The sequence below is a fragment of the Vigna umbellata genome, chromosome 6 (genome assembly GCF_029865625.1).
Source record: "Vigna umbellata cultivar VRB3 chromosome 6, Vumbellata_1.0, whole genome shotgun sequence".
In the NCBI taxonomy this organism is placed as follows: domain Eukaryota; kingdom Viridiplantae; phylum Streptophyta; class Magnoliopsida; order Fabales; family Fabaceae; genus Vigna; species Vigna umbellata.
The window spans coordinates 39,543,967-39,557,777 of record NC_142170.1 but is presented as its reverse complement, the minus strand read 5'-3'; the positions used below and the strand labels follow the sequence as shown (position 1 = coordinate 39,557,777).

At 35.2% G+C, this 13,811-nt stretch overlaps 1 protein-coding gene across 1 annotated transcript in view; it reads right to left on the bottom strand.

Moving 5' to 3' along the window:
• The window catches only part of LOC148197457 (putative 3-hydroxyisobutyryl-CoA hydrolase 3), a 104,763-nt gene that overhangs the window by 61,229 nt on the left and 29,723 nt on the right, over nucleotides 1-13,811 (bottom strand). The window lies entirely within an intron of this gene.

Genomic DNA, 13,811 nt, shown 5'->3' with positions numbered 1-13,811 from the left:
AACAAAGGAATTGAATTCAATATACAAAATTCTAATGCGAAAACAAAAGAAAAAGATCCCTTGTTCTCATTTTTGTAGCCTTTACCTCCTGGTAGGGATAAGTGAGATTTTATTTCCAAAAGGGTCTGGTAATCGTTTACAGCACCCCTGTAAACGATTACCCGAGAGAAAATAGGAATTTGTACAGAAAGTCCAACACAGGTACTCAGTCAGGTGAACAGGGGTCACCATTGGAAAAAAAAGTGACTTTTAGGCACTTCTGCACCTGTCTGAGGCATGTGCAGGTGTTCCAGTAATGGGAGAGAGTGGCTGGTGATGTGATGTGAGTCCAAGGAGTGTGGGGAGACCCCTCATGAGTTGGAGGAGCAAGCTGTGCAAGGAATGAGTGAGAGTGCTGAAAAAAGGGTCTGGTAATCGTTTACAACACCCCTGTAAACGATTACCCGAGAGAAAATGCCAATTTGTACATAAAGTATAACACAGGTACTCAGTCAGGTGAACAGGGGTCACCATTGGAAAAACAACTGAGTTTTAGGCACTTCTGCACCTGTCTGAGGCCTGTGCAGGTGTTCCAGTGGTGGGAGAGGGTGGCTGGTGATGTGATGTGAGTCCAAGGAGGGTGGGGAGACCCCTCATGAGTTGGAGGAGCAAGCTGTGCAAGGAATGACTCAGAGTGTTCATAAAAGGCTCTGGTAATCGTTTACAGCACCCCTGTAAACGATTACCCGAGAAAAAATGCCAATTTGTACATAAAGTATAACACAGGTAGTCAGTCAGGTGAACAGGGGTCACCATTGGCCAAAAAGGTGACTTTTAAGCAGTTCTGCACCTGTTTGAGGCTGGTCCAGGTGTTTCAGTGGTGGGAGAGGGTGGTTGGTGATGTGATGTGTGTCCAAGGAGTGTGGGGTGACCCCTCATCAGTTGGAGGAGCAACCTCTGCAAGGGATGAGTGAGGGTGTTGAAAAAAAGGTCTGGTAATCGTTTACAGCATCCCTGTAAACGATTACCCGAGAGAAAATTGGAATTTGTACAGAAAGTCCAACACAGGTACTCAGTCAGATGAACAGGGGTCACCATTGGAAAAAGAAGTGACTTTTAGGCACTTTTGCACTTGTCTTAGGCTGTTCCTTGTGTTTCAGTGGTGGGAAGTGATGTTTTGGCACCCCATGATGGAGGAAAGAAACAATGTTTATGAGGTGAGCAACTTGGGTGAGATAACATGCTGTCAACTTTGACCTTTGCTGGCTATTTTACTGATAACGTTTCCCACCGACCTCCAAATGATGTGATTCTTTTTTTATTAGAAACTAGACTCAAAAATCTTTCCAATGACTACTAATTTGTAATTTTTGGACATCTGAGTTGGTACAGTTTATTGTTTCAAGTTAGCGTTTCATATATTTTTGCCAACTCTCACCTTTGCTTGTTCTTTTGCTCATATCTTTCTCCACCGAACTCCAAATGAGTTGATTCTTGTTTTGTTGGAATCTAGACTCAAAGACCTTTCAAATTATGCCTTGGAAATCAAGTTTAGGCCTTCTTTGACACTGTAATCGATTACAAGGACACTGTAAACGATTACCCGAGAGAAAATTGGAATTTGTACAGAAAGTCCAACACAGGTACTCAGTCAGATGAACAGGGGTCACCATTGGAAAAAGAAGTGACTTTTAGGCACTTTTGCACTTGTCTTAGGCTGTTCCTTGTGTTTCAGTGGTGGGAAGTGATGTTTTGGCACCCCATGATGGAGGAAAGAAACAATGTTTATGAGGTGAGCAACTTGGGTGAGATAACATGCTGTCAACTTTGACCTTTGCTGGCTATTTTACTGATAACGTTTCCCACCGACCTCCAAATGATGTGATTCTTTTTTTATTAGAAACTAGACTCAAAAATCTTTCCAATGACTACTAATTTGTAATTTTTGGACATCTGAGTTGGTACAGTTTATTGTTTCAAGTTAGCGTTTCATATATTTTTGCCAACTCTCACCTTTGCTTGTTCTTTTGCTCATATCTTTCTCCACCGAACTCCAAATGAGTTGATTCTTGTTTTGTTGGAATCTAGACTCAAAGACCTTTCAAATTATGCCTTGGAAATCAAGTTTAGGCCTTCTTTGACACTGTAATCGATTACAAGGACACTGTAAACGATTACCCGAGAGAAAATTGGAATTTGTACAGAAAGTCCAACACAGGTACTCAGTCAGACGAACAGGGGTCACCATTGGAAAAAGAAGTGACTTTTAGGCACTTTTGCACTTGTCTTAGGTTGTTCCTTGTGTTTCAGTGGTGGAAAGTGATGTTTTGGCACCCCATGATGGAGGAAAGACACAATGTTTATGAGGTGAGCAACTTGGGTGAGATAACATGCTGTCAACTTTGACCTTTGCTGGCTATTTTACTGATAACGTTTCCCACCGACCTCCAAATGATGTGATTCTTTTTTTATTAGAAACTAGACTCAAAAATCTTTCCAATGACTACTAATTTGTAATTTTTGGACATCTGAGTTGGTACAGTTTATTGTTTCAAGTTAGCGTTTCATATATTTTTGCCAACTCTCACCTTTGCTTGTTCTTTTGCTCATATCTTTCTCCACCGAACTCCAAATGAGTTGATTCTTGTTTTGTTGGAATCTAGACTCAAAGACCTTTCAAATTATGCCTTGGAAATCAAGTTTAGGCCTTCTTTGACACTGTAATCGATTACAAGGACACTGTAAACGATTACCCGAGAGAAAATTGGAATTTGTACAGAAAGTCCAACACAGGTACTCAGTCAGATGAACAGGGGTCACCATTGGAAAAAGAAGTGACTTTTAGGCACTTTTGCACTTGTCTTAGGCTGTTCCTTGTGTTTCAGTGGTGGGAAGTGATGTTTTGGCACCCCATGATGGAGGAAAGACACAATGTTTATGAGGTGAGCAACTTGGGTGAGATAACATGCTGTCAACTTTGACCTTTGCTGGCTATTTTACTGATAACGTTTCCCACCGACCTCCAAATGATGTGATTCTTTTTTTATTAGAAACTAGACTCAAAAATCTTTCCAATGACTACTAATTTGTAATTTTTGGACATCTGAGTTGGTACAGTTTATTGTTTCAAGTTAGCGTTTCATATATTTTTGCCAACTCTCACCTTTGCTTGTTCTTTTGCTCATATCTTTCTCCACCGAACTCCAAATGAGTTGATTCTTGTTTTGTTGGCATCTAGACTCAAAGACCTTTCAAATTATGCCTTGGAAATCAAGTTTAGGCCTTCTTTGACACTGTAATCGATTACAAGGACACTGTAAACGATTACCCGAGAGAAAATTGGAATTTGTACAGAAAGTCCAACACAGGTACTCAGTCAGATGAACAGGGGTCACCATTGGAAAAAGAAGTGACTTTTAGGCACTTTTGCACTTGTCTTAGGCTGTTCCTTTTGTTTCAGTGGTGGGAAGTGATGTTTTGGCACCCCATGATGGAGGAAAGACACAATGTTTATGAGGTGAGCAACTTGGGTGAGATAACATGCTGTCAACTTTGACCTTTGCTGGCTATTTTACTGATAACGTTTCCCACCGACCTCCAAATGATGTGATTCTTTTTTTATTAGAAACTAGACTCAAAAATCTTTCCAATGACTACTAATTTGTAATTTTTGGACATCTGAGTTGGTACAGTTTATTGTTTCAAGTTAGCGTTTCATATATTTTTGCCAACTCTCACCTTTGCTTGTTCTTTTGCTCATATCTTTCTCCACCGAACTCCAAATGAGTTGATTCTTGTTTTGTTGGAATCTAGACTCAAAGACCTTTCAAATTATGCCTTGGAAATCAAGTTTAGGCCTTCTTTGACACTGTAATCGATTACAAGGACACTGTAAACGATTACCCGAGAGAAAATTGGAATTTGTACAGAAAGTCCAACACAGGTACTCAGTCAGATGAACAGGGGTCACCATTGGAAAAAGAAGTGACTTTTAGGCACTTTTGCACTTGTCTTAGGCTGTTCCTTGTGTTTCAGTGGTGGGAAGTGATGTTTTGGCACCCCATGATGGAGCAAAGAAACAATGTTTATGAGGTGAGCAACTTGGGTGAGATAACATGCTGTCAACTTTGACCTTTGCTGGCTATTTTACTGATAACGTTTCCCACCGACCTCCAAATGATGTGATTCTTTTTTTATTAGAAACTAGACTCAAAAATCTTTCCAATGACTACTAATTTGTAATTTTTGGACATCTGAGTTGGTACAGTTTATTGTTTCAAGTTAGCGTTTCATATATTTTTGCCAACTCTCACCTTTGCTTGTTCTTTTGCTCATATCTTTCTCCACCGAACTCCAAATGAGTTGATTCTTGTTTTGTTGGAATCTAGACTCAAAGACCTTTCAAATTATGCCTTGGAAATCAAGTTTAGGCCTTCTTTGACACTGTAATCGATTACAAGGACACTGTAAACGATTACCCGAGAGAAAATTGGAATTTGTACAGAAAGTCCAACACAGGTACTCAGTCAGAGGAACAGGGGTCACCATTGGAAAAAGAAGTGACTTTTAGGCACTTTTGCACTTGTCTTAGGCTGTTCCTTGTGTTTCAGTGGTGGAAAGTGATGTTTTGGCACCCCATGATGGAGGAAAGACACAATGTTTATGAGGTGAGCAACTTGGGTGAGATAACATGCTGTCAACTTTGACCTTTGCTGGCTATTTTACTGATAACGTTTCCCACCGACCTCCAAATGATGTGATTCTTTTTTTATTAGAAACTAGACTCAAAAATCTTTCCAATGACTACTAATTTGTAATTTTTGGACATCTGAGTTGGTACAGTTTATTGTTTCAAGTTAGCGTTTCATATATTTTTGCCAACTCTCACCTTTGCTTGTTCTTTTGCTCATATCTTTCTCCACCGAACTCCAAATGAGTTGATTCTTGTTTTGTTGGAATCTAGACTCAAAGACCTTTCAAATTATGCCTTGGAAATCAAGTTTAGGCCTTCTTTGACACTGTAATCGATTACAAGGACACTGTAAACGATTACCCGAGAGAAAATTGGAATTTGTACAGAAAGTCCAACACAGGTACTCAGTCAGATGAACAGGGGTCACCATTGGAAAAAGAAGTGACTTTTAGGCACTTTTGCACTTGTCTTAGGCTGTTCCTTGTGTTTCAGTGGTGGGAAGTGATGTTTTGGCACCCCATGATGGAGGAAAGAAACAATGTTTATGAGGTGAGCAACTTGGGTGAGATAACATGCTGTCAACTTTGACCTTTGCTGGCTATTTTACTGATAACGTTTCCCACCGACCTCCAAATGATGTGATTCTTTTTTTATTAGAAACTAGACTCCAAAATCTTTCCAATGACTACTAATTTGTAATTTTTGGACATCTGAGTTGGTACAGTTTATTGTTTCAAGTTAGCGTTTCATATATTTTTGCCAACTCTCACCTTTGCTTGTTCTTTTGCTCATATCTTTCTCCACCGAACTCCAAATGAGTTGATTCTTGTTTTGTTGGAATCTAGACTCAAAGACCTTTCAAATTATGCCTTGGAAATCAAGTTTAGGCCTTCTTTGACACTGTAATCGATTACAAGGACACTGTAAACGATTACCCGAGAGAAAATTGGAATTTGTACAGAAAGTCCAACACAGGTACTCAGTCAGATGAACAGGGGTCACCATTGGAAAAAGAAGTGACTTTTAGGCACTTTTGCACTTGTCTTAGGCTGTTCCTTGTGTTTCAGTGGTGGAAAGTGATGTTTTGGCACCCCATGATGGAGGAAAGACACAATGTTTATGAGGTGAGCAACTTGGGTGAGATAACATGCTGTCAACTTTGACCTTTGCTGGCTATTTTACTGATAACGTTTCCCACCGACCTCCAAATGATGTGATTCTTTTTTTATTAGAAACTAGACTCAAAAATCTTTCCAATGACTACTAATTTGTAATTTTTGGACATCTGAGTTGGTACAGTTTATTGTTTCAAGTTAGCGTTTCATATATTTTTGCCAACTCTCACCTTTGCTTGTTCTTTTGCTCATATCTTTCTCCACCGAACTCCAAATGAGTTGATTCTTGTTTTGTTGGAATCTAGACTCAAAAACCTTTCAAATTATGCCTTGGAAATCAAGTTTAGGCCTTCTTTGACACTGTAATCGATTACAAGGACACTGTAAACGATTACCCGAGAGAAAATTGGAATTTGTACAGAAAGTCCAACACAGGTACTCAGTCAGATGAACAGGGGTCACCATTGGAAAAAGAAGTGACTTTTAGGCACTTTTGCACTTGTCTTAGGCTGTTCCTTGTGTTTCAGTGGTGGGAAGTGATGTTTTGGCACCCCATGATGGAGGAAAGACACAATGTTTATGAGGTGAGCAACTTGGGTGAGATAACATGCTGTCAACTTTGACCTTTGCTGGCTATTTTACTGATAACGTTTCCCACCGACCTCCAAATGATGTGATTCTTTTTTTATTAGAAACTAGACTCAAAAATCTTTCCAATGACTACTAATTTTTAATTTTTGGACATCTGAGTTGGTACAGTTTATTGTTTCAAGTTAGCGTTTCATATATTTTTGCCAACTCTCACCTTTGCTTGTTCTTTTGCTCATATCTTTCTCCACCGAACTCCAAATGAGTTGATTCTTGTTTTGTTGGAATCTAGACTCAAAGACCTTTCAAATTATGTCATGGTAATCAAGTTTAGGCCTTTTTTGCCATTGTAATCGATTACAAGGACCCTGTAAACGATTACCACAGTGTTTTTTCTGCATATTAGCTCTGCACTTGTCCAACTTGGTCCCCTAAGTAAGAATGGCTTCTTCTCCACTTCTTGGGGTCACCTCCCATCACTTACCACTCTCTACCACCACTGAAACACCAACACCAAGTAAATACAAGTGGACTTGTGCCTGAAAGTAACAGTTTTTGCCAATGATCACCCATGACACCATAGCTGACTACTTCAGTTCAACTTTCTGTACAAAACAGTGATTTCTCTCGTGTAATCGTTTACCAGGCCACTGTAAACGATTACCACAGTGTTTTTTCTATAGATTAGCCATGCACTTCTCCAACTTGGTCCCTTTAGTAAGAATGACTTCTTCCCCACTTCTTGGGGTCACCTCCCATCACCTCCCATCACCTACCACCCTCTACCACTAGTCAAACACCAACACCAAGTAAATACAAGTGGACTTGTGCTTTAAATTAACAGTTTTTGCCAATGATCACCCAGGACACCACAACTGACTACTTCAGTTCAACTTTCTGTACAAAACAGTGATTTCTCTCGTGTAATCGTTTACGAGGCCAATGTAAACGATTACGACAATGTTTTTTCTGCAGATTAGCTCTGCACTTGTCCAACTTGGTACCCTCAGTAAGAATGGCTTCTTCCCCACCTCTTGGGGTCACCAAACATAACCTCCCAACCAGTAATGACCCTTAAATTCACGTGTATGGTTTTTTTGTCAACAAATTCCACAACTTATATTCATTTCTGAAACCATTGCCTACATTTTAAATACTTATTAATATTCTGTGTTCTTTTTTCAATATAATACCTTTATTCATTATAACACACACAACGTAAAAAGAATTAAATTCATGACACCCAAACCGCCATCGGACTTCGAATCAGAAAAAAGATACAAGAATAGGGTTAGAACGACAGAGAAGATAGAGGTTAGATCGAGAGAGAAGATAAAAGGGATGAAAGAAGTGTAGAGGTGAGAGCGAAAAAACGAAAACGAAAACCACGAAACAAAAAATGTTAAACTTGTAAACTTTTCTTCCAATTTTGCCCTTAGTCTGATAACCTCTCTCTATTTTCTTTTTATTAAATTTGGCCAATGCAAAGACGCCACATGGCGTTGTCAAATTGTTGGCAAAAAATCGTTGTCGACATACCATTTTCCTTTTCTTTTCTACTTTTGCTAGAGCTTGCTGGAGTGTATCATGTTTCTGCAAAATAAAAAGTACAGCTCAAGTAAGACCTTCATAGAATGTTGGGCAATACCTTCATAGAATATTGACAATGTATGTTTTAACACAGTTTTTTTCATAATATTTTAATACAGCACACTTATTAATTTTTCATTAAGTTTAGATATATTATAACAACAAATATAATAAATTAATAACCAAAATGACATATATTCTATATTAAATTGTTGTTAAAACATCTGTGTTCAAATATTTTTTTCTTAGGATGTTATTATGAATGTTTGATGAGTTATCCAACTGAAACCATCAATTATATGATATATATTTTTCTCTTTCGTATACTCCTCAAGTCTGAGTTTAGCTATTACGCTAAGAACAGTGGAAAAAAATTCATATAAGTTAAAAGTCTTATATATATACAAAAGGACTTGTAATTGTTAAACTTGATGAGCTTGATTTATGTTAAAGATTATGTTATCTAGACAATTTATAACTGCTATGCGTGTATACAACTAAAAGATAAGTATTTAGGGTTCTTAAAATATACTAACATATATATTATGTTATCATATGTACTTAAATTTTCAGAAAAGTAAATATAAAGAATCAGATTGATATGACATTATAATTAAATAGTTAATATATACCGATACAGTTTTACCTCTCTTTCTAGTACATAAATTAAAAAAAAATAGTTAAAATAAAAAAACTGTAATCAAACTTTTGGGCTATAAGATGATCTCACGAAGTTGTGTGTGAAATTCGTAAATAGATAAAGCGGTTTTAGTTTTGTAAATTAATATGACAATTGTTTTTAAATTGATTTTGAAAATTGAATTGATGGAGTGTAGTTTGAGATTTTAAATTGTCTGTAATGACAAAAAATATAAAAAAAAAAACTTTTAAATTTGTTGTGATAAGAATGGTGTAGGAGATGGGTGGATATGATTGGGATGGAAAGGGAGTTAGGTATAACAAGATAATAGAGAAAATATGAGAGAAAGAAAATTAACATTGTGTTAGGTTTGGGTGATAAAAGTGTGAAACAAGTGGGCGATAAGAATTTCATGTGGGGTGGGAGAAAAGACAAATTATAAATTGACTTCACTTAAGACAATATACGTGTACACTTTTCGTTGATACATTTATTATATTTTTATCTTTTTGTTTTATATATATATATATATATATATATATATATATAAATAAGAATAATACTTCATTGTATTTAATCACAATCATCATCGAATTTGTTTAAAGGGTCCAATGATTATCTAAGAAATCATCAAAATGATAATTTTTCATGAAACATAACAATGTACCAAACGATTAAAAATGTAATAATAAGACAACTAAAAATAATTTTAAAAACCAAATAGCTCCCAAAAGTTTAAATGCATACAAATTTTAGATAAATAAACTAAAATACATACAAATTTAAATGAATTAAATAATGAGTACAAACACTAGTACAATAATAAGAAAAGACACCGGTTAGTTTTGCTTATAGGCATCGGTTGTAGAACCGATGCATACATGGACGAGGTAAAAAGGACACGTTTTATGCCTCGGTCAGATGCCGAGATAAAACAGTATATAATTATGCCTCGGTTCTTAGATAACCGAGGCAGTATGTTTTTTTTTCTCAGATTTTAGTACACAATTGAACCGTGCTCTTCAGATCCAAAAATCCATTTCCATGTCACAGAGAATTCCCATTGCAGTTGGTCATGTGTAAACCTTCAACCCGAGAAGTGGCTCTGCCGACAAAGGAACCTGAAACGGAGTGGTGCAAGTGAATTTTCAGCAACCAGAAAATCCCAAAACCAGAAAATCCCAAAACCAGAAAATCCAAAACCAAAAAATCCAAAACCAGATATGAAGAAGAAGCAGAAGAACAAGAGTAGATTTGACGACAAGCAGAAGAACCAAGAAGCTCCCTTAGGGTTTCAAATCACTCGCGGAGGGGAAGAATGGCTGAGGCAGTAGCGGCCGCGGCAGCGATGACGAAGGGCTCGCCGATCTGGAGCGGCTTGGCGATCTGGAGTGGTGGATCTGGAGCGGTGGATTTGGAGCGATGGATGAAGATGAAGATACAAAGGGGAAGAATGGCGGAGGTAGCGGCGGTCGTCTGGAGGCAGCGACGGTCGTCTGGAGGCAGCGGCAATCGTCTGGAGGCAGCGGCGGTCGTCTGAACTGTGCACGAGAATGGGAAGAATGGGAGAGCACAGAGGGGAAGGGAGAGCACCGAGAAAGAAGAAGTTGTTCGAGTGTGAAAATGAAAAGGTTCAGAGAAACTGAGAAATTGTAGCGAGTGTATAGGCAGCGGTCGTCTGGGCAACCCGAGGCAACAGGGCTTTTTCAAAAAAGTAGCGAGTGTATAGACAGCGGTCGTCTGGGCAACCCGAGGCAATAGGGCTTTTTCGAAAAAGTTGTGTCCTCAGGATAGAGGTATAGGTCTCGGGTCTTCTTCTAACCGAGACAATATTACCATTCGCCCTTGAGTCAAGCTGACCGAGGCATATAGCCTTTTACACTTCGGGTTTTGCGTAACCGAAGCGTATATAACGCGTTAGTTTCCAATTTTTTTACTAGTGAAAGAAATATAAGTGTTATCATATCCTTTAAATTTCAGAATAATGAGTACAAAAAAATTTAAATGTTATCATATCCTTTAAATTTCAGAATAATGAGTACAAAAAAATTTAAATGTTATCATATCCTTTAAATTTCAGAATAATGAGTACAAAAAAATTTAAATGTTATCATATACTTTAAGTTTCATATTCCTAAAGTTGGACAGAAACCTCACCCTTTTATTATTCATACGTAACCTGAGAAAACAAATAAAAATAAAAATGAATAAAACATAGAAAAAATAAAAGTCATTTATGAAGTACACAAAGAAAAATATAGAATTGTATTAAAAAATAAACTTTAAACTTAACTCAATTTTGCAAAAGTAATTTATAAAATGAGAATTACGCTTACTTTATATTTATATATATATATATATATATATATATATATATATATATATATTATAAATTGACTTTATTTTTAATCGATGTAAAACTTTCAATAAATTGACTATCTGTTAAAGAAAGATAACACTGAAATATAATCCAAAAATTACATAATAAAAAATAAACACAAATTTTGGGAGTAAGAACATAAGCATAAGAACCGCAAAACACTTCATCTTTATCAACCGAACAAATTAATCAAACTAAAATTCAAACAAAAAATTCTTAACTTTTAATTATACTATTCCAGTACACAAACCTTGTTTTTGTTTCCTGAAAAAAAAAACACTAAAATGTAATTCAAAAATTGCGTGATTGAATAAAGAAAAACACAGATTTTGGAAGTAATAACAAAAACATAAGAACATGAATATTTTGAGAGTAAGAACAATCTTTAAATAAATCAATAAAAGACCAAAATTTTCATGCCATGCAACACCAATTTGGAAACAATGTCTAAGAAACTTACTTTAAGGTTAGTCAAAAAACACAGACAAGAAAGCAATATATTATATTTTACAGGATAATGACATTTTAAAGAAATAAAAAAACTAATTCAACAAACTCATAATAGGAGTACTGAATCTGTCACTAGATTTATTAATGGCAGTATCAAACTATATTAATACTTTCGTGTAATATATGCTACTGTGTGATTGACACTGTTCATAGAATTAATTATGTGCCAGATAATAGTATTTGACTACACTACATATTTTGCATGCTGAACAGAATTTTCAAGATTTTCTTATGATTTATTTTTAAAAGAAAAAGTAATTTATGTATGAGTTATAAACATTATTTAGATAAGATAGGTGTGAATACGAATTAACTTCTAGAATTTACTATTTTTTTATCAACAAGGTGTACCTTTGCGTCGGTGAAGCCGTCTCTTCACCTGTTACTCTACCGTTCGGTGCATCAGTATTCTACCGTTCGGTGCAGAGGTCCTCTTTAAGTGTCCTTTATGTTCGGTGCAAAAGTCTCTTTCACTGTTTCATCTGTTACACAAACTTGAACCCAATGAACAACTGAGACAGATCATCACTCCATTCTTCTTCAGCCGCTCCCTCTATGGCTTTCCCCGAAGAGATCAAATTTCTTTAAACTAGTATAAGTTCTTCATCCTTCCCCGCTTAACCCTTATGGAACCCAATGCAGATTCCAAAAGCTAGTCATAAGTTTTTGTTTTCAGAAATAGTGAGGAATACCCAGTTTGGAGAAACTTGTTTTTCATAGCTTTAAACTAATTCCCTACGCTACCTACATTTTGGGGTGGTTTTTATAATATTTTTAAATGAATAAAATATACTCTGCAATAAAATATATTTGTGTTTGAAAATTATATTTTTAAATTATATTTTTAGCATGAGGAGGAGTTGTCCTTTCAGAACTTTTTTAAATTTCTACAATATTCAATATTTTATTATCATGTAACTACCGTTATCACATGTATTCATAAAAGCTCTGTTAAAATAATATTTTACTTTAAATATTAATGACTTAAATTTAATACATAACATACGCAATTGTTAAAGACGGGGACAATGTCATTATTACGTCCTTTCCACGAAAAGATAGACTGACAAAAGAAAAGAATATCTGTTGCGAGGAGAGGAGAGAGAAAAGTTAACGCTGTTTATACGGAACGATGTTGACGCAGAATTTAATAAAAGAAGACCAATTTCAAAAATTTTTAAAACGAGAGATTAAATTGACATTATTCAGCAAAACTGGAAAGAAAATAGACTATTAAGTCTAATTTTAAAAACTAATAATTGACCTTACAAAATATAAATGGTCCATACACCTTTGATAAAGTTGTATTTTATTTTTAAAAATATTTATCAATATTAAGAAATAAATTTTAAACCTTCAACTCTAAAGGTAAAGTTTGTACTCACATATATTCTAAATTCACTTTATCTTTAATCGATATAAAATTTTCAACCATCAACGTGAATAACTTTCAAACACTTACTTTTTATATCAATTGTTTGATTATAAGGCTAAATTCGAGAAAAGTGGATGAATTGAACCGTCACTAGAGTAAGATAGAAAAGTGATAATTGAATTGTTTATGACATTTTAGGATACATTGTTTATGACATGTATAATATGCATTATTAGAGGTAAAATGAATAGAAAAAGAGAATGAGAGAGAATGATGCACATAAATTTATACTCACTGACTCTCATAAGAGATACACCCATTTACTTAATTTCTTTGATTAGACAAATCCTTTATATTTTTTAATTTTACAAAAATTTTGAAAAATATAACGCACTCTACAAGATTATTCTATAAAATCTTCTACCACCACTTATTAAATCATGTATCACAACCAAAACTCTTGACACCCTAGTCAAAGATTAAAACATTAGAAAAATTACAACAGATGAACAAGTTAACTCGAAAATTTCAAATACAACTTAGAAAAGAAACACAAAAAGCGATTATTATGAGTTTCTAAAACTAAAGGTTTGAATCAAAGAATAAAAAAATAAAGTTAAAAAAAAACATTTTTAATCCCAGAATCTCCATCAATAAAAAAAATACTTTCAGAAAGAATAATTTTAATTTTGTGTCATTTAATTTTAAAATAGAAAAATATATAAAATTTGGTACTTTGAGAATTTTAATTGATTAAAATAAAAATTGTTTTATACAATGCTAAACCTTAAATATAATATTTATAAGTATTCTATCTATTTGTATATAGACACGATGATGTATCGATGCTAAAACATCATCACAAGATGTTTCTTATTTACATTTTTATGAGATATTATTCAAAATAACAATATTCTATTTAGTTTGACACTTCATTTTTT